This window comes from Arvicanthis niloticus, chromosome 2, assembly GCF_011762505.2.
Source record: "Arvicanthis niloticus isolate mArvNil1 chromosome 2, mArvNil1.pat.X, whole genome shotgun sequence".
Classification (NCBI taxonomy): Eukaryota; Metazoa; Chordata; class Mammalia; order Rodentia; family Muridae; genus Arvicanthis; species Arvicanthis niloticus.
Window position 1 is genome coordinate 37,500,212 of NC_047659.1, and position 19,871 is coordinate 37,520,082.

General features: G+C 40.1%; 1 long non-coding RNA gene across 3 annotated transcripts; it reads right to left on the reverse strand.

The window, feature by feature from the left end:
* Positions 1 to 397: 397 nt before the first annotated feature.
* LOC143441143 (uncharacterized) lies at positions 398 to 12,799 on the reverse strand. 3 transcript variants are annotated; one of them, XR_013108367.1, is made up of 6 exons: positions 12,568 to 12,799; positions 9,585 to 9,662; positions 9,126 to 9,240; positions 6,875 to 6,945; positions 3,476 to 3,570; positions 398 to 2,418 (listed from the first exon to the last, which is right to left on the reverse strand). It is a non-coding gene; the product is annotated as an uncharacterized LOC143441143 (long non-coding RNA). The 3 variants fall into 3 exon arrangements; XR_013108366.1 differs by lacking the exon at positions 9,126 to 9,240 and having other exon boundaries at positions 6,875 to 6,942; XR_013108368.1 differs by lacking the exon at positions 9,126 to 9,240.
* Positions 12,800 to 19,871: the final 7,072 nt, after the last annotated feature.

Here is a 19,871-nt window from a genome sequence, read left to right on the forward strand (position 1 = left end):
TAATGCTGAAGAACTTAACATTTACTCGGATTTTTTTTTTTTCTTTTGGGGGAATTGATAAGGAATAGAAAACTAGAAATTTTTCTATTTTGCAAGCTGCAGTGGGTAGCTGACTCCGACAAAGAACATCAGTGGATGTCAGAGCCATTGAGCAAAGCACTGTTCAAAATCAGGGTGTAGGTTCCCACTATCAAAGCATGGGCCCACAGCTGTTTGATAAGTTCCACCCACAATGGAGAGAGGTGGGGACTGTCACCTTAGTCCTAACACGAATCCTCGTCATTTTAGTCGCCGTGGTACAGAGAGGCAACATGAAATGGGATCTTCTGAGGTGGTGCAGTGGGAAAGACATGGGCATCTAACGATGGACTTTCACCAAAAACTTACCTCAATCGCTGCAAGATGAACTCAGTTTCTTTTATAGCAAACGTAGTGGAGAAAGACTGGCCTTTCCAAATGACATTGTGGCTTTTGTTAGAAAGTCCTGTTCTCTGAAAAAAAAAATACCCAGTTTTCAGTGTGCCCTGTGTTCTTTTCTGGGAGGCAGATGATGTCTTCTGAGCACTTTACACATTGAAGATGAAAAACTCACTGATTTAATGTAAGTTTCTTTAGCATTGCTCTAAAGAAAATAAAGTCAGTGGTCTAGAAGCCTTGGTTTAACGGGCAGGTGCTTTTAGACCCGAGTTACCTGACAAACTGTTTTTCTGGTATGAAATTCAGAGTGCCTTGGAAAACAGCTTTCAACGAAAATGTATTTATTTCTCTCTTGGCTAATTTGATCTTTTTGGTTTAGAGGTTGCCTAGTAAAAAGATAAAAACATTAGGTTTTGGGGTTTTTTTGTTTGTTTGTTTGTTTTTTCTTTTTTTTTTTTCTTTCTTTCTTTTTTGAGTCCAAAGATAGATTTGTGGCATCTAGGGGGAAAGCTTACAGACCATCACCAATGCTCTGCTCTGTTTCTTCACTGATTAAATCTGCTGGCTGCAGGAATGCCGTTCATGTTGTTCTCTCAAGTACTCGAATAGAACCTGCTATAGAGTAGGCCTTGTTGGTGGTGAAGTAGAGATGCTTCTGTGTCAATCTGAGAGAGTTGTTGTGGGGACTAAGCAAAATGCTGTATATAAAAACTCTTGGGAAATTTGGAAGATCCTCCCAAGTCCTGCCCCTTTGTTTGCTTATCGGTGGTCAGTCTTGAATGCACCTGTGTGTGAAAGCGTTTCTGTAGACTTCACAGTGTAGCGGTTTTGAGTCAGTTTCCTCTCTCTCTCTCTCTCTCTCTCTCTCTCTCTCTCTCTCTCTCTGTGTCTCTCAACATTTTAGAGATAAAAAAGAGGATAGTATTAAAGAGTTAATTTTTACTGAAATTATAGATTGATTTTGGTTATAGTGGCAACACTATATACATTCTTCAATTTGTCCAATTAAAGAACCTGGCAAGTGTTTTGATATCTGACAGCTCTGCTGTCGAGCAGTTCTGTTCTACAATTAATCAAGCTGTAGGCATTTCCCCAACCACTGCCATAATATAACGGCATCATTGTATGTGAGAGCACAATACACTTGTATACTGTTTGAAAGGCAGCAAAGCAAATGAACACTACAAATTCACTACCCTGTACATGCAGTTGTATCATCAAGGTTTACAATTAAACTCAGGCTATTCTAATGCTGTTACTGTGTCTGTCTGATCTCAGATATTGCTATTTGGATGCTGTTTTCTTGTCTCCGACTTCCGAAATTGAGATTCTGCCTTCCTTGGGGTGTTTTCAGCTTTGTCTGGATAACACTATACCAATGGCTGGGATCCTTTGATGATTGGATGTCAGCTCCTGGGTTTTGATTGCTGTTTTGTCTGGATCAGTGGTAGACACAACTGCAGGCCCTACTCTGCTTCTTCCCCCTCCCAGTGACTTCCTGCCGCAAATGAGTTTGCCCACAAATCACGATGCCTGCAACAAGCATCTCTGGGAACCGGTTTCATTTCTCCTTGGCAACTTGCCACTTTGCCTTTACTTGTAATGCTGAAATGCCTGAATTTACCAAAGGGCTTGGCTTCTCTGTGAAATTAACTATTTCATGGGAGTCCTTCTCTTCCATCAGAATTATGTGTTTCTCCCAAACGTTTACTAGATAGGTGTGTTGGTCAGCTTTGACCAAATAAACAAGCACCATTTTTCATTGATATCATTTCTTCTTTACATATCTAATCTGTTAAGCAATCAAATTACAAGTTAGCAGAAAGGTCATCTTAGAAATTACAAATGAATTTGTCAAAATGCATTTAAAAGTAGATCTAATCCCTTTCTTCAGGAGGCAATCACAACTCCTTACGCCGAGGACATTTGGTGATGTTCAGATGTATGGACATCCTCATGTAGCTGGCATTGCAGATACCGTCTGGAAAAACAGAATCAGTCCTGGAACAAGAACTGGGAGTCAGTGCTGAATTGCTCAAGGAGAATGTGGTACATACAACTTCATCTTTAGGGCTAAGAAAGACCATCATCTGAGAAGTGTAATTTATGTACACACTGACAAATGCCACAGTGAGGGTCTCTTGCCACTTAGAAAAGCAAGTGAATAAATATAGCCAGACTGCATTCTCTCTCTCTCTCTCTCTCTCTCTCTCTCTCTCTCTCTCTCTCTCTCTCTCTCTCTCTCTGTGTGTGTTTGCCAAGCCCAGGAGAAACTATGAAACAAATCAGGATTTGCAAGTTTCTCCTTTGTTTTCCCCGCTGACTCACTATCTGATCTCCATGTTGCTATGAGGTTTGGGGTTATAATAAAACCAATTACTTTTATATTCTTTTTAAAAAGTTTTAATTAGCATACAAAATGCCATGGTGGCATTTTCAAATAAAATTGTTTGGTTGATTCTGCTTCTGCTTTTCTTCCTGTCTTGCTGTTCCCACAGACATACTCGTAACCCCCCAATCCCAGGCACCTCCTGCTTTCTCACTGCATGTGTCTTAGTCCCCACCCCTCTTCCCCAGCACCTCGTTTCTGGTTTTGGTGGCCTATACCCATATCCATACTTACATGCATACACACACACACACACACACACACACACACACACGGACATTAAAGTCTAGAATCCACATGTGAGAGAAAGTGTGTGTCATTTCTGCTCCTGAGTCTGGATCACTTCCCTTAATACAACCCTTTCCAGCTTTACTCACTTGCAATTCCATGGAACAAGACACTGAAAAGGTTGTGTCAGGTATAAAGTTTACACACACAGCATCCTCTCGCAGGCATCTAATCAAAGTTTTTGCTTATAATCGAGTCAAAGCTTTGGTATGCTTCTTAACTGTGCAATCAGAGCAGAGGTTGAAATTGGGCTTTTTTGCATGTAAATCAATGATGAAGAAATGACTTCACCCAAAGGAGGTAAAACATAGCTTAGTGCTAGTCGCATGGCTTCTTGGAGTCCAAGTTTCTCACCTGTAACATAAGAGGTCTAACACCTACCTTCTCGGATCTGCCACTTTTAGGAACTTTCCCGTGTGCTGGTCACCTTGAGATAGATTACACATGTCACTGTGTAAACCACTCCATCCTGGAAGCTAATGGAAATTTAAGATCAGCTGTGTATTCACTGAAGATTCTGAGCTAGCACAGAAAGTATCCTGTTTGTTTGTTAATTAGAATAGTATATTAGTAAGAGTAGAAAAAAATTCTTTATAAAATGCAATCCTATGGACTGGGGAGATAGTTTAGTGGACAAAGTTCTTGGCATGAGACCTGAAAGAAGCATGAGGACTAGAGGTTGGGTCTCCAGCATCCCAATTGCTGGCTGGCTGTGGTGAGTTGCCTGTAATCTCAGTGCATGGAATGAGGTGGAGACAGAGATCCGTGGAATAAGTTGGTTAACTAGACTAGCTGAACTGATGAGCTCTCAGTTCAAGTGAAGGGCCCTGCTTTAATATATAGGATGAAAATGTCCAACATCCATCTTAGGCCTCAATGCACATGCCCACATTGTACACACACACACAAACACACACACACACACATCTGCTCACACATATGTGGGATGCATACACAATATGTTCCATACACACAAAAATTGGAAAGAAAGGAGGAAAGCCAGAATATATCGGACTTTCCTCTAATATAATCAAGAATGAAAACAATTAAAAAGATAATACATTCTTAAACACTGCTTCAGTATTATAGAATATCACATCTCTATACTGTCTAGATCATCTTGAGTTTTGGCAAAGTGGAAAAATGCTGCTATGAACAGAACAAGAGAAATAAAACTCTTAAATTGTTTAAATGTTTCTGAACCCATCAACTTCAAGCACCCCATTTCTCATGTCTACTCACAGACTAAAATCCCTTCTGTATACATCTCTCTAATTTAAGAATGTACCCAGATGTGCCACCCACCTAAGAGAAGATATGGGTTTTATGGACTCACAGGTCTCCCTATGCTGTTCAATAGTGCCTAATGAGAGACATTATCTGCCATGGTACTTTTGCTAAAAATGTCCCCCTACACGTGCCTCAAAGATTTGTGAAAATGAAAACTCTTAATAGATGCCATCCTGTTTAAACCAACTCTACTGAATTCTACAATCAAAAGAATCTTGCAGACACAAGTAAGTAGTATGAGATAGCCCATGTCTTTAGAGAGCATAGCATTTTTATAAGCAGTATAGGATAGCCCATATATTTAAAGAGCATTGTGGGTTTTTTTTTTTTTTTTTTTTTAGATTCTAAGATGAAAAAAAAAAAAAAACACAAACACAAACAAAAAACCCAATCCTCCCAAAACCCCAAGCAAACAAACAAACAAACAAACAAAAAATCCATGAGACAAAAATATTATTGATGACCTATCAAAACACTTGGCAATTTTTAAAATTTTTCATTGACTCTGTGAGTTTCACATTGTGCACCCCAATACCACTCATCTCCCCATTCCTTTGTATCTGCTCTCTACCCTTGTTGTGGAAGCTGCAGTGTGTCACAGTGTGTCACATGGTACACCCTTTTGCTCAAACAGCCTCACTTCTAAATGTTCATTGCAATGAGTCATTGGACCGGTTCCAGGCCTCTGGCTTCTGCTACACCATCAATACTGGATCCTCACTAAGACTCTTCTTGCTGTTGCCCTGTGTCATGGAGATCCTGCAGTTCTGGTTCTGCAGGACCTGCCCCTTCATATTGTCCAGCAGTTCATAGATGGGGTAGATGCTGGGGTGGGCCAATTCAAAGCCCTGGATCTGGGCCTGGGTGCTAGTGAGACGGTCAGCCCAATTTTTTTTTAAGACTCAGCCAGGTGTGGTAGCGCACGCCTTTAATACCAGCACTGGGAAGGCAGAAGAAGGGAGATATCTGAGTTCAAGGCCAGCTTGGTCTACAGAGTGAGTTCCAGGACAGCCAAAGCTACACAGAGAAACCCTATCTTGGAAACAAACAGCAAATAACACCCGCCCCCCACCCCCAAGACTACTGGTGAATACTAGGCTCTTGAATATCTGTGAAGCAGTAAGCCCATGGGATAAGGCTGGAGAGAAAGATGTATAAATATTCAGGTGGCTGTAATAAAAATTGGTAATAAAAGAGTGATAAGATATGTTCCGAAGTATAAAATAATATATGTAACTCTTGAGTCCTTATGGAGATATAATTGTAAGATGGAGGTAATATGAAGAATAATTATCTAAACTCAAATACTCCATTGCATCTGTGTTGAGTTTTATAGTATATTTATTTTTTTTCAATATTGTTGAGATGCAATTCAGTAAGATAGACAAAGGAACCTTCTAATTCCCTTCTAATAGGGTGTTTTTAAAAATTATTTAAAAAAAAAACTTCACTCCATTAACACTTGCATATCTTTTTAGACTGTTCTTTAGGCAATAGTTCCCTTGAATATTTTGCAAAAGGTGATTGCTCTGACTGAGAAGTCAGAAAACTGAATCCTTCACATTTATAGACTAACTGCTGTCATCTAAATGATCAACATGCAGAGAGCATTGAAACCAACAACTCCTCTCAGCCAGTCACTCTACTACCAGCGCCTGACTCTGCTGTGTCTAGGTAATGACCAGGTAGGCTGAGTGCTGAGCTCCTGCCCTGCTGCTGTCTATGGACTCAGAGGTTTCAGTAGCTCTTCCTTATTAGGCCACTGATGTCTGTGTGTAGACGTCTGAGATGGTCTAGCAGACTCACTCTGTGGAAGATTCACTTGATGCTCACCCTCATCTCAGGAGGGGCTCCATGATGTACACCATTGCCCTCACTTACAGGTCCAAGAGTCAGGGAAACCTGCTCCTGCTCCCGGGTAGAAGGTGTCTGGTAAAATCAAAATCCAGGTCATCCCAGGTCTATTCTCTCTCCCACATCATATTGGGTGTAGAAATACAAAGGAAAATATGTTTTTCTGTAACTTCCGCTGTTTGTTCTTCCCCATGGATTTTTATCATACTATTTTCCTATAAAACTAAAGAAGTAACATCATGTTAAGGACAGTGTAAACACTAGATATGTCTTCTTGATAAGTCTATGGACAGAAAGTGTGTTCTAAGTAGGAAGTAGACTTTCGTTTCTATGAATTTAAATAGGTCAAGATTTTTAGCACACTCCCTAACACTATTTTAAATGACTATTCCTCTCCAGATAATCCAATTCCTAGTGTGGAGCAGGCAGGATACCTGAAAGTGTTAACATTGCTTCCAACGGAGAATTTATGACCTAGAAGTAATTTAGGCAGCGAGAGAAAATGTCTCACTTCAAGGATGGGGATGCTGAACCATGCATACAAATGTGACTACTTACTCGTGTGTGACTCAAAATCAGCAACCCTGGAGTCTGAGGGCTTAAAAGAACCACAAAGTGCATCTGGTCCGCCCTTACCTTCCCAGACATGAGGTCTTCGTGTTGAAACTGCAGAGCCACAGGTACCAAAGGACAGGTCAGAGAAACTACTTAAAAGATATAAAAAACATGCTCTGAATCCACGTGTCGTCTCTCTCTCTCTCTCTCTCTCTCTCTCTCTCTCTCTCTCTCTCTCTCTCTCTCTTTTTCTCTCTGTACCATGCACATGTAGCTCAGAGAGCAACTTGGACAAGTCACTCTCTCCTTCTACTATGTAGGTTCTAGGGATCAAAAAGTTGTCAGTTTCTAGTTTTCCATTCTAGTAGTTTGTTTGTTTGTTTGTTTTTTAAGATTTACTCATTTATTTGTATGTGAGTACACTGTCGCTGTCTTTAGACACACCAGAAGAGGGCATAGGATCCCATTACAGATGGTTGTGAGCCACCAGGTGGTTGCTGGGAATTGAACTCAGGATCTCTGGAAGAGCAGCTAGTACATTTAACCACTGAGCCATCTCTCCAGCCCCCTAGTTCCCTAGTTTTAATGTGTTGTTTGATTACATATTTTGTCTCTTGGACAGCCTAATTTATTTTGTGAATGGGACAGTATGCACCACATATCAAGTGTATAGTGTCAAGTAAGATTGAGACCTTGGATTGTGCAATTTAGCCTTGTGGGATGTTTTAGTGACTTTGGTGAATGCAGTTTCAGTAGTATAGCGGGATGAAGAAGCCAAAGTAGGTGACTACAGACAGCATCAGCTCTGAAGATAAAGAAAGGAAGAGGGCTGTAGGTAAAGGAGGATGTGAGGTCCAGGCAAGCTTCTGAAAGTGGTTTGGTGGTATGTATACAGTTTTTAAGGGGTAAAATGGTAATGTTTCCCTAAGATGAAAGTGACTGCCATATTTTTAAATGCTACTAGGAAGAACTGGGTAAGAAAATAAATAAAGATAGATTTGAGAGACAGAATAAATTAACAGAGTTTCTAAGAAAGTAGCCACATAGAAAGTCCAGGGACACAAGAAGCTACTAAGGGACAAATGTCCTCTGCGTTATAACTGAGTGGCAGGTATGGGGGTGTGGGGGGTGGGATGTAAACCCTTTGTGGGTGGAGCTGAAGATGGGATCATAGGAAATTAAGAAACTCTGTGTCAAATAGTTTTAATGTATGATGTGAAGAACAGGCTCAAGCCAAGCACGAGAAAGGAGGCACACACTGAGGAATGAGTTTGGAGGAGAGTAGAAGAGCTCAAAGGTGGCTTTGGAAAGGAATGGTAGACAAATGTCAACAGGAGACTGAAAGCCAAGCATATGCTGAAGATGAAACCTCTTATATACTCTTGTGAGTATATGAAACCTCTACCCTTTCTGGCCTGGGCCTACAGAGAGTGAGGGTGTGTAGTGGCATTCCTAAGCCAGCTTTCTTCCTCCCTCCCTTCCTCCTTCCCTCCCTCCCTCCGGCTCTCTTTCCCTCCCTCCCTTTCTCCCTCCCTTCCTTCCTTCCTCCCTCCCTTCCTTTCTCCCTCCTCTTCTCCCTCCCTTCTTTCCATCCTCTTTTTTTTTTTCAGAAAATAAAAAGTGAATTAATCTTTGTGCAGAGGAAGTACACAGTTATTTAGTTACAGTACCTTGACAAAAAGGCGTGAGATAATGTCGCAACGAACATGCTCTAGGAAGTGAGCGTGTGAAAGCAGGAGGTAGCTAATTCATTAGCAAGAGTCTCTTGAGCAGTGTTTGGGAAGTCCTGAAGAGGTGAAAGAACACTCAAGGAAAAGGTATTTTACCAAACAAGCTGGAAAGTTGGGGACTTGTCAGCAAGAGGAGTGTTCAAAATAAGGTAATTTCAGAGGTGGCTTTGTAGTGCCGACAAGTGACAAAGTGTGGTTTTGGAAGAAATGACCAGAGAGCGATGGAGAAGATAGACACTGGAGAGTTGGGCAGAATCAGAAGCAAAGAAGTTGAATGAGGTGCGTATTCAGCAAATATAGAAGACAAAGAATATTATAGTACAGAGTGGAAGACAGGGAAGGTCAAGCAATTCTAATCCCATTCTGTTTGTTTGTTACCAAAGAAGGAGAAGCTTAGGCGAAGCAAAGACAGTGACATAGATGACGGAGCACCAAGTTTACCTCCTAACCATAATGGACAGGTGTAGCGTGCCTGTGCGCATGCATGGGGTGGGGTGGGGTGTAATGCTGATCTGAATAGGCCATGGCAAAAGGTGTCTCCTGAGGACAGATGAAGGTTCTAAAGAAGGCAGAAGAGTTGGTGGGCATGTAGAAAATCTTACTGATAATGAATAATGATCAGAGAGCTGGGTGAAGATGGAGAGCAGTCTCAGATGGAGAGGCTGGGATGGGGTTGAAATAGCGATGGATTAGAACCATGGCCTCGTACAGACAAACCTGCAGAAACAGAAACAAAATGTGTGTGCATCTGGTGTAGAGATAAGAATGGGGACTGACTAAAATGTTTACGGGAAAACTTTTTGACCTGATAGATGCTCTACTAAACTGATTGTGGTGCTGCCATCACAGAAGGTGTCAGAATAGCAGACAAGCATGAGACAATATTCAAGATCATTAGTACTTAAAGGGAAAATGAGGGCCACATGCTGGGGAGGAGGAGACTTCAATACTCTGCTACTAGGAAAAACAAAACAAAACCAAAAATGACTTCAGACCTGACCTCTCCTGTACACCTCATTGTCTCATGACTACATATGTATCCAGGAGAAATCAAAGCATACCTCCAAAGCATGCAGAGATGTCACAGCAACTTTTTGTTTAAATCCTCTTCGTTGTAATGTTTTAAAGTAGTAAATAGACTAAAAAACCAAAAAAACAAAACAAAACAAAACAAAACACCATATTGTTCCATAGAATACCGGACAATGGGGTGGGGGTGGGAGAGGGGGAAGGGAGACAGGGTCACAGAAACATACAGAGAGACAATGGACATATCCACCATGAATGAATCATATAATTCTGTTGCTTAAAAAAATTATACCCTAAATCCATAAATAGTAAGAGAGAACAATAAGACCATTTCATTTCTACAAAGGCAGATCATTGTCTAGCTGATGACTGGGGTGGGTTAGAAGGTACAGGGAGAAATTATAAAAGCTTACGAGGAGACTTTTGAGAGACGTAGATATGCTCATTATTTTTACTTTGGTGATAGTTGATAGGTGAACTAATACCTGCAGACTCATCAAACTGTGCGTCTTAGCATACCGTTGTCTTGGGAATATCTATACTATATATAAATTATTTATGTATATACATATATAATATATTTCTTTTTACATCTCCTGGTGTAACCATTTTCTTCAGCAGCCAGTAGCAAGTCACAAGAGAAAGCTGAGGCCCCCATCAAAAAAATGTCCTCTGACCAAGTGTCAGAGCATCTTAAAAGCCACCACTGACTCCTTCCCTCTCATAACCCTATCTTCAGGCAGGATGTTGATTTGCATCCTAATCTGAGACCTAATTGAAACCATTTTAAGTCAGAGGAGGTTTGGGGGTAACAAGGCAAACCCAAGACAGAACAGCCTACGAAAAGCATCAGGAGTACAGATACAGCCGCTCTAAAATTTCCCAGTGTTCTTGTTTGGTTTTGTGATCTCAAATCAGCTGTCTTTCACAGGCCAGAAGAATGGCCCCAATTCAGCTTCCAACACACTTTATTAGAGCCTCACAGCCAATGAGAACTAAGTCTCCACTAAAAGTGCAGTTCACGGGGTGGGGCGGTGGAGGGGGAGAAGCTCTATCTCCCATCAAAAAGTGAAGTCTGGAGGCCTGGTTCCTGCAGTAGACAGGGGTTCAGGAGTGAAAAGAGGTATGTGAAATGGAGAGCTGTTAGCTGGAAAGTTTCCATCACATCCAGGATCCTAAACTCTGGCCAGATGCAAACGCTGTGTTTGTTTGTTTAGTTGTATTCTGTTTTTACTGGCTGTGGCACCAGGCTTGCATTCCTTTCCCAGAACTGCCTTATCCAGAAGATAACTGGTAACAGTCCCCAGGAGACCATCCCTCTGCCTATCTAGAAGGCATTTCCTATTTGCTCTTTCTCAACCATAAAACAGAAAAGTAAGGTAATGTTCACTTTTTACCACTCACTAAAATAGCAGCTGTAATTTCTTTTTTATCTTCTTGCCCCATTTATCTTTCAATTCTCATTTCTCAGGCCTTCTCTAGCGGCAGCCAAGGATGTTTATATCTAAAATGACTCAGGAAGGAAGTAGGGTTTGGCAGACGCTTGCCTGCTTTTATGCCTTGGGAACAGGCTCCTCACCCACAGAGAATAAGGTCAGTTTAATCCACTCCTGTGGGTGAAGTTAGTCAGCAAGGGCTTGTTGAATAACCCTGCCCAAGTTGCCCAATAACAGAGAAAATGAAGCAACTTTGTATTGTATTAAGAACAACTATTGAGTTAGGAATGAGGAACTATTCAGTGTTATATCAAATAACAAAAGATGCTTCATTTTACAAATGTCAAAACGTTTGCATTTCCAGTCCTCTTTGGCTCTGATGGAAATGAGTTTCAAAGTTGTCATTTATTAGGGTTTTAAAAATTATTATTATTATTATTATTATTATTATTATTATTATTATTATTATTATTGTGTTTCCCTCTGCCATCAGAAGCACAAAACTAAACTATCATCTTTTCATATTTTATTTTAAAAAATGTCTATTTGCTTTCAAAAACCATTATGAAAACAAAAGTTATTTCTACCCTGGCCTAAACCACCACTCTCAAAAGTACATTCTTTGTTAGTTATTTTTCAATATTTCCAAATTCACTTCACAGAGTCTGGTTAATATTTAAAAGACTTTTCCCGAAGTCTTCTGCCACATGCATAATTTCTATCTCCCCATGAGCAGCCCTGCTGTAGGCCAATGGGGAATTCTACTAGAAGAATTTAAGTTTCTTGTGGTTCAAATCTACCAATAATTCCCAGACACATCTCTTTCACTTGCTCTCTCAGTTGCCCTCTCTTCCTCCCTTTCTGCCTCCTCTCTCTCCCACCCTGTCCCCACACTCAGCATAGCTGTGTAATTTCTAAGCCATCACTGCAAAGTGTGTTAGACAATTTGTCTTTTAAATCTTAAAGGTTTATCGAAGGCATGGGTGTCCTCCACAGGTCTGAGAGAAAGCAATGCAGCTTCTGCACTTGGAGGGAGAGTGGAGGCACTGGAAGCTCAGGCTGTGTGTTCACTTTTTATCTTGTGGTTATACGTGGTTACTGGGGAAAACAAAACACGGTTTGTAGTTTTGGATAGTGGCTTTTCACCAGTCATATGGCAGGATGTCCCTGAGAGACCGAGAAGAAAACTAGCTAGTAACTAACACTCCATTCTCCCCAGTTTATATAGCCCAACCCACCAGAGATCACTGTCCAGAATTCTGTCCACTGGTTCATGGTAGTTACCCAAGCCGACCTTCCTATTTTCAAATAACGCACATAAACTGCTAGTCCCTAACTGTTAATTCTAGACATTAACTTCTTCTAATGCTAAGTGGAGATTTAACCCTGACAATCCATTTTCTCAATGCAGTGCATTTTCAGATAAATTTTGTGATTCTGAAAAAAATCATGCCTAAATAGTCTACCTTCTACCTGTTTGTCTTGTTTTGTTGTTGTTGTTTTCATTTCCTTCAGTTTTTAAGTGACCTGTCTTATCAGATGCTCCTTTTCCCAACACACACACACCCATTCCTCATACCCTGTGTCCTCTGGCTGAGCTGTCATCTTCCTGTGCCCCAGTGCTTTCTGGATCCCTGCATCTCCCCCTTGCTCCTTCCAGTCCTTCTTTTAAGTGGCAGCTTCTCAGCTTCTCAAGGAAGAGATAAGAGAAATACAGGTTCTGGTTCCAGCATGTCAGGAAGTGTCCTTTCCTGTTCTCACATTTGATTAATTGCTGAGCTGAATGTTCCATTCCAAGGTTAAGATCACAATCTCCCAGATTTTTTTTTTTAAAAAGCCATTGCTCTATTACTGGCCGAAAGCCAGTGGTGGTGAAAAGTCTCATTTGAATTTGTCCCACAAATCTGTATTGATTGCTTACTAAGGTCCAGGCTCTGCTCAGAATACAATAGGTCATAATGACACAGAAGCCCCACCTACAGAGAGCTTTCTTCCCAGTTCTGAAAATGAAGTCGAAAATCAATGAGAAACCAGTACAAAAGGTCTGTGTGACCATGCGTACCTTTAATCCCAGAGTTCAGGAAGCAGAGGCAGGTGCAACTCTATGAATTTGAGGCTAGCCTAGTCTACATAGGGAGCTCCAGGCCAACCAGGACTACATAGTAAGACCTTGCCAAAATAAAAATGAATAAATAAATAAAAGATCACAAAGTAATGTAAGAAGAGAGTCAGATGCTTCTTTGTGACAGTGGCAGGGACAGGTTGTGCTGTGGAGATACCACTGAGTTGAAACCTGAGCAATTCCAGAGCGATCTAGGAGACAGTTGAGAGCAGAGGAAACACTTAGCTTGAGAATCAGAGGCAGAACCAACTTAGGTGTTTCAGGTAGAGATGCCTGAGGAGCCGAGAGCCTGTGACACAGAAAGGTGAACTTGCAGGGGAGGTTTGGTCCTGCTTAGTTCATGGTGATTCTCATAAAATATGAATGTCACAGCTCATTTATTCTCTCTCTCTCCTCCTCCTCCTTCCCCTTCCCCTCCCTCCCCACCCCTCCCTCTCAGTGGTATGTGTGTGTACATGTACACGCGGACTTCTTGCATCATTCTCCCTCTTTCCAAACAGACTCTCAGTGAATCTGGAGGTCAGGTTCAGCTAGACTAGCTACTGATCAAGCTCTGTGGATCCTACTGCCTACCCCAGCCCTGGGATTTGAGTCATACCCCAACATTCCTTTGTGGATGCTGAGGAGCTGAACTCAGATCCTTGTGCTTATGTGGCAAATGCTTCACTGACTGAGCCCCATGAACAGAGTCTTCAACTGCATTTTATCTTAAGGTATATCTGAAGAGAATAGAGAATAATGTTAATAAAGGTAATGTCTGTTACATGTTGTCACAGTATTTTTTGCAACTTTCTGTCATGTTTTTCACTTATAAGAATAGGTATGTGCTTATTCTAGTTTGATGGAATTATTTTAATATCAGTAAGATAGAGATCTCTTTTTGCCACACAACACATTGCTACTATCACATAAATTAAGACTGTCGCCAAATTTAGAAATCCTTCTATCACATTTCTTCCATTATAAAACCAAAAATATCAGGACATTTCAAGGTGTCATGGATAATTGCTAGTCTTATAGAATTTTTAAATTGATGACACCCATTAACGAGCTTGTCATAAATGGCTTCATTATGGCAGCTCATGATGAGTTTTTTAAGTTATCTTTGCAATGTCGATATTTCATATAAAACAGTAAGAAATTAAATTTTTCTTTGTGTTTGTTTCCTCATTAATTGGATTATCAAAGTATCCAAAAGCATGTTTATTATTTCCTTAACAGTTTTATTTTTATTACATTTGCTTGGAGAGCTGTGCATGTGGCGTGGTACATATGTGGAAGTCAAGGGTTGCTTGGGAAGTGTGCAGTCCTTTCCTTCTGCCTCTTGGGTTCTAGGGATCTAACTGAGATGGTCAATCTTTTATGTATTGAGTTGTTTCATTTGGCCTAAATTCATTACTTTTGGCTTAAAATTTTCTCTTAATAAATTATTGTTCTTGAACATCCTAAAAATAGTTCATGTTGCTTTTTATCTCAGAGCATTGTTAGCACTTCTGTTTCATATTCTTCTAAATTTTTATAGAGTTTGCCTTTGTATCTAAGGAAAATCTACACACACACACACACACACACACACACACACACAGAGTGTTGGCATTTGGACAATTGTGGAAGGCCATTTTGGCCTGTGAGGCACTCTGATCTATTTGGATGAATAAATGGTGTGACTTCATACATATGAACTCTCTGTAAATGCTGTGTAACTTTTTATCTCTGTACTTTGGGTCATAATGACACTTGGGAGAAGTCTCTCAACCTGGGACTATCTAGGAACATCGTAACTATATATAGAAATGTGTAAGCATTATATAAACATAACAAGTCCAAATTATATACATTTTCAACTTAACTTTCCTGTAAACACATCCAACAATACTCAAGGTTATTCAAAAGGAATAAAGAAGGGGAATATAACAAAAGAATATGAACCGGAAGGAACAATGTCCATCATAATTAAAATAGTTTTCTATTATGAAATTTACAAGAGTATATGCCGGTACAAATACACTGTGAGGCCCTTTCCCAGGCCTTCCATCTTAGAAAGGACCTACACAGAGGAGGGACTTGGATATTTAAGATTAATTGCCTTACTGGTAGATATATTTTTGCAGGGTTTTATTCTGTTAGGATAAACATGATGAATTAGAGAATCAAGTTTCAGCCTCTTCCAACCTGGAGACGATGGGAGTATGCAGGAGACAAGCCCCCACTGCTACTATATAAAGATGGCAGAGTTGGTGATGAGCAAACTGTGTTCATACAGTCAGTCTTTCACTTAGCTTCCATGTCTCTATCTGGTTCCTCACCTCCACTTCCAAGTCCTCCATGCTCTGAGCTTCCCACCAGGATGCTGAGCCGCTCATCTTCTTTCAGACCTGTTCTCTGTGAAGTGTAGCTATAAGTCTTTCACAACTTACTTTTAATAAGTGTTCAACATCTTCTCTAGCCCACTACCCAACAGAGGTATTAGAAGAGAAAAGTTATTAAGCTATGGGGGAAGTGGACCTGTTCAGAAATAGTTCTTTGGAGGCGAGCTTGATCTTCCTTCTCAGCAGTTCAGTCCTGTAGTGAACACCAAATATGAGTCACAGTGGCAGACCAGTCCTCTAGGCAGGAGATACCACACACAAACCAGCAGCTACAGTCCAGGCCTTTCGGCAAGCAGATACCAGGAATGAACTGGCAGCTGTAGTTCAATCCTGAAGAAACCGCAAAGCTCACCAAGCAGCCTGAGGCAAGGCCATGGAAGCAGCAAGCTGTCACAGGAAACTCAACGAGTGAACTTCTCTCAATGGTGACGCTACCACAAGTTGAACTCAGCAAGACTACGTAAGCAAACCAATACATGTGTGTTGTTAGAGAAGAATAGTGAGATGGACCAAACCAATGTTCAGTGCTTGTCTCTCACTGTCTGTAGAGTCATACTCCTTCATCCTGGGTCTTTTCATATGTTTGCTATATCAAAACATCCTTTTACCAGTATCTGTTTCAAAAGAGCATTTTTTCATGTGTTTGCTTTAGCAAGACATCCATCCATCCATCTGCCTCAACAAAACATCACTTGAGATAACTAACTTTCCAAAGAAACTAGAAGTTTCCACTTCAGTGAAGTGACTTCCTGCACCAGCTCAGTCACCATGCCTTTGATGGCTCCCTGGCTACATCACACAAGGACCAGGGTGACCTTTGAAAAGATGTGCTGTTCTAGTGGGACCCATGATCTTAAGAATATAACCAAGTCCTTGAAGTCAGCACTTCCATTCTACTGTGAATAATTACCACAGACTAACTTAGTGTATGTTGCCTACAGGAAAAGAACCCAGTGATGTGTATGTAGTCTCCCAAATGTTAAAGCCATTCCCATTGTAAAACACACGAACAAAAGCTTACATTAGCTAAAGGCATTTATTTATTTCTCCTGTTTGTATGAGCTCATGCTTCACTAGATCCTTCTTATCATTTTAGAGAGGCTCTAGAATGGAATGGAATTACCTTTATTAGAGTCCTCTCTCCTGTGGGTGCAAACACTGTCTCTACAAGTCCAATACCACAATTTCATCTTTCCTATTACCACAAAAGAATCTGTGCTGAGTGCTGTTGCCAGCCAGGCTTGGTCAATGAAATCTTCTTGAAATCTCAGAAGTCCTCTTGGGATCCGTGGTGTTCCACAGCTTTAAGCGGCTCTCCCTCCATCAACACATGGCTTCTCCTACCTCCAGGTTTGTATAATTCCATGTCTCACATTTCTGTGATAATTATTTCTCACACTGCATCCACTTTCCTACAAATTGCTTATTGACAACTTCTACAAATTGTCGTACAGGCTGGTCTTGACCTTCACCCAGAATCTGAAACTCTATTTAGATTTCAGAACTGGATTAGTGAACCTTGTAGGAAGTCAGAGGTTAAAGGTCTATTGAGCAACTAGTTCCTATTGTGTTTTTAGCTTTTTATAGGCACTGAAGCGGGAAAGGTAGGTCATTTAGAAATTCAGAAAATATCCTGGATTGTCTCTCTGAAGGTCTTAAGTTTAATACTACTGGTTTACTGTACATCATTGCTACACTCAGTATATTTCTTGGCCATATATCAACTTTGAAATGTGCTCCTAAAATTCTAAGAGTTCACCCCACTACTCTGCTTAGGCTGGTTTTACCACCATTAATCTTCAAAGTAAGTAAACCAAATAGTGAGGTTTTCACTAACCTGTCCAAGTATCATCAGCTAAAATCAACTGCCCATATGAAATGTAAAGAACATACTTTGGGTTTTTCAAGAACTAAAAACAACGCTAATGCCTGCTTTCTATGACTCCTTCCACGTTCAAAAACAGTGATTTAACACTTACTGTGGCATCAAGCTCTTACATCCAGGGTGTGCTAGAGCACACATTTTTCCTATAAAATTGCCATTTAAATAAAAGTATGTGTGTCACAGTTTTAAATGAACAACAGATGGAACACAGGGCCTTGCAGTGTCCTACCATCGAGCCACACCTCTAGCCCACTTATGTCTCTCTTATTCAAGTCCATCTTCATGAAGCTGCCATAATCAACTTACTCAACATCTATTTCTAGTCTTCTTTTCCCTCCATAACGCTGGAGATGTAACAGGGCCTTGCACATGCTGGGCAAGCACGCTCTATCACTGGGTTATTTTAACAGCCCTTAACACATGTCTTCAAATACTTGCTATGCATCAGATATAATTATTATAAAATATAATTATTAATTATAATTTCTATGTGAAATTATAAATTTTGGACCTTATTATGTTTGTTACAAGGTAAACAGTACTAGGTCCAGGAAGGGCTGCAATACACAATTGTTATTGTTGGATAGGTAATTGAATAGCAATAACTAATTAAAGTTCATGAATAAATATCTTAGCACAGATGGAAAGTGGGACAGGTATATATTTAGGGTATTGTTTCTTTTTTTTTCTTTTTTTTTTTTTTTGCTAAAACAAGCAACTGTACGTTTGATGGCTTAAAAACAACATAAGTCTATTGTTCTATAGTTCTGAGGTCAGAAGTCCCCCAAACATGTACTTTCTGGATATTCTAAGAGATGATTTATTTTATTATTTTGTAGCTTCTAGAGGTCTCCTGTATTGCTTGCTTGAAGCCTCTTCCACCATCTTTAAAGCATGGCACTCATGCCCATTTATACACACTGTCCCCACCTCTGCTGATCCCACTCTTCATCTACCCTCTAACTTTAACCTTCTCTTTCTTAAAGAACCCCATGTCTACATTGGGTCTATTATATAGTTCCATACAATCTTCCCATCTTGGTTTCTTTGACTTAATCATTCTACAAAACTCTTTCAGCACCTGTGATAACATATTGGTGAATTCAAGGCATTAGGCATGAGTCTTTTTTAGGGGCCAGCATTCTGCCTAACACACCTAATATGTAATGAGCCACAATCTAGGAGTACAGGAATGGTTTATACATAGAGAAAGATATTGCTGATGCAGTCTGGAAACACTGTGGATAGAAGAAAGAGTGTTTGTTATAGGAACAAGAATGCCAACAGTCTGAGAATAAGTAAGAAAACAGTGACTGACAGCTTTGTGTAACATTGGGAGAGAAGAGGCTGAGTCACTAAAATCAAACATCATGGTGACCATTTCATTGACTGTCTTGTAGGATCTGCCGAGGGGTTTGGACTCTATAAAAAGGACAAAGCAAGAATAATTTAGTGTGGCTTAAAATAGCTCAATAATCATTGCCATTGCAATAAACTTGAATGGTCTTATCCTGATAGCATGTTGAGTGCTTTTTGAAACCTCTTTCAAAGCCTGTGAACTCTCAGAATAATATTTTTTAAAGATTCATTTATTTATTTTATGTCTCTGTCTTCAGACACACCAGAAGAAGACATTGGATTCTATTACAGATGATTGTGAGCCACCATGTGGTTGCTGGGAATTGAACTCAGGACCTCAGGAAGAGCAGTTAATGCTGAGTCATCTCTCTACCCCCAGAATAATATTTTTTAATATAAAATAAACTACATACAGTTATAGGAAAGCTAATTTTATGAAAATTGATGGTTCTATCAACCATCCTATGATATATCTGTGAACTCAAGTTGGGAACCAGTCAAGATTCTGACCCTGTTCTTGCTTTCTTTTGTTTTGAAGTCAAAGTTTCAAGAACAATGGACTTTCACCTGCTTCACCAAAGCTCTAATTTCCTCTGGTCTTGGGTCTTTGACACATGCTATTCTTTTGATTTTAGTATTTTTATCCTCCCCTCCACATCTAAGGACAAGAATCACTTTATTCAGAAAATTCAATGACCTCAAACTAAAGTATTTCTTCTATTACCTTGTCATTCAGTAATTTTCTTTGATGAAAAAACTGTTTACATATGTATGTGCTCTCTATCTATCTAATTATTTATTAATTATTGTCTCACCAACAGATGGTAATTTCCATAAAACATGGCTTATTCATACTGGCTGGCACACAGTGGCACACATAAAGCACAATATGTTTTAAAGGTTTATTTTTACTTTAAAAACTATATGTAGATGTGTATGTGTTCATGTGGTTAGGTGTATATGAGTGCAGATATCCATAGAAGACAGTGGCTTCAAATCCCCTCGATCTGGAGTTACAGACAGTTGTAAACTGCCTGAAATAGGTACTAGGAACTGAACTTGAAACCTCTGGAAGAGAAACAAGTTCTCTTAGCTTCTGAAACATCCTTCCAGCACCACACGACATATTTTTAAAATAAATATTTAAT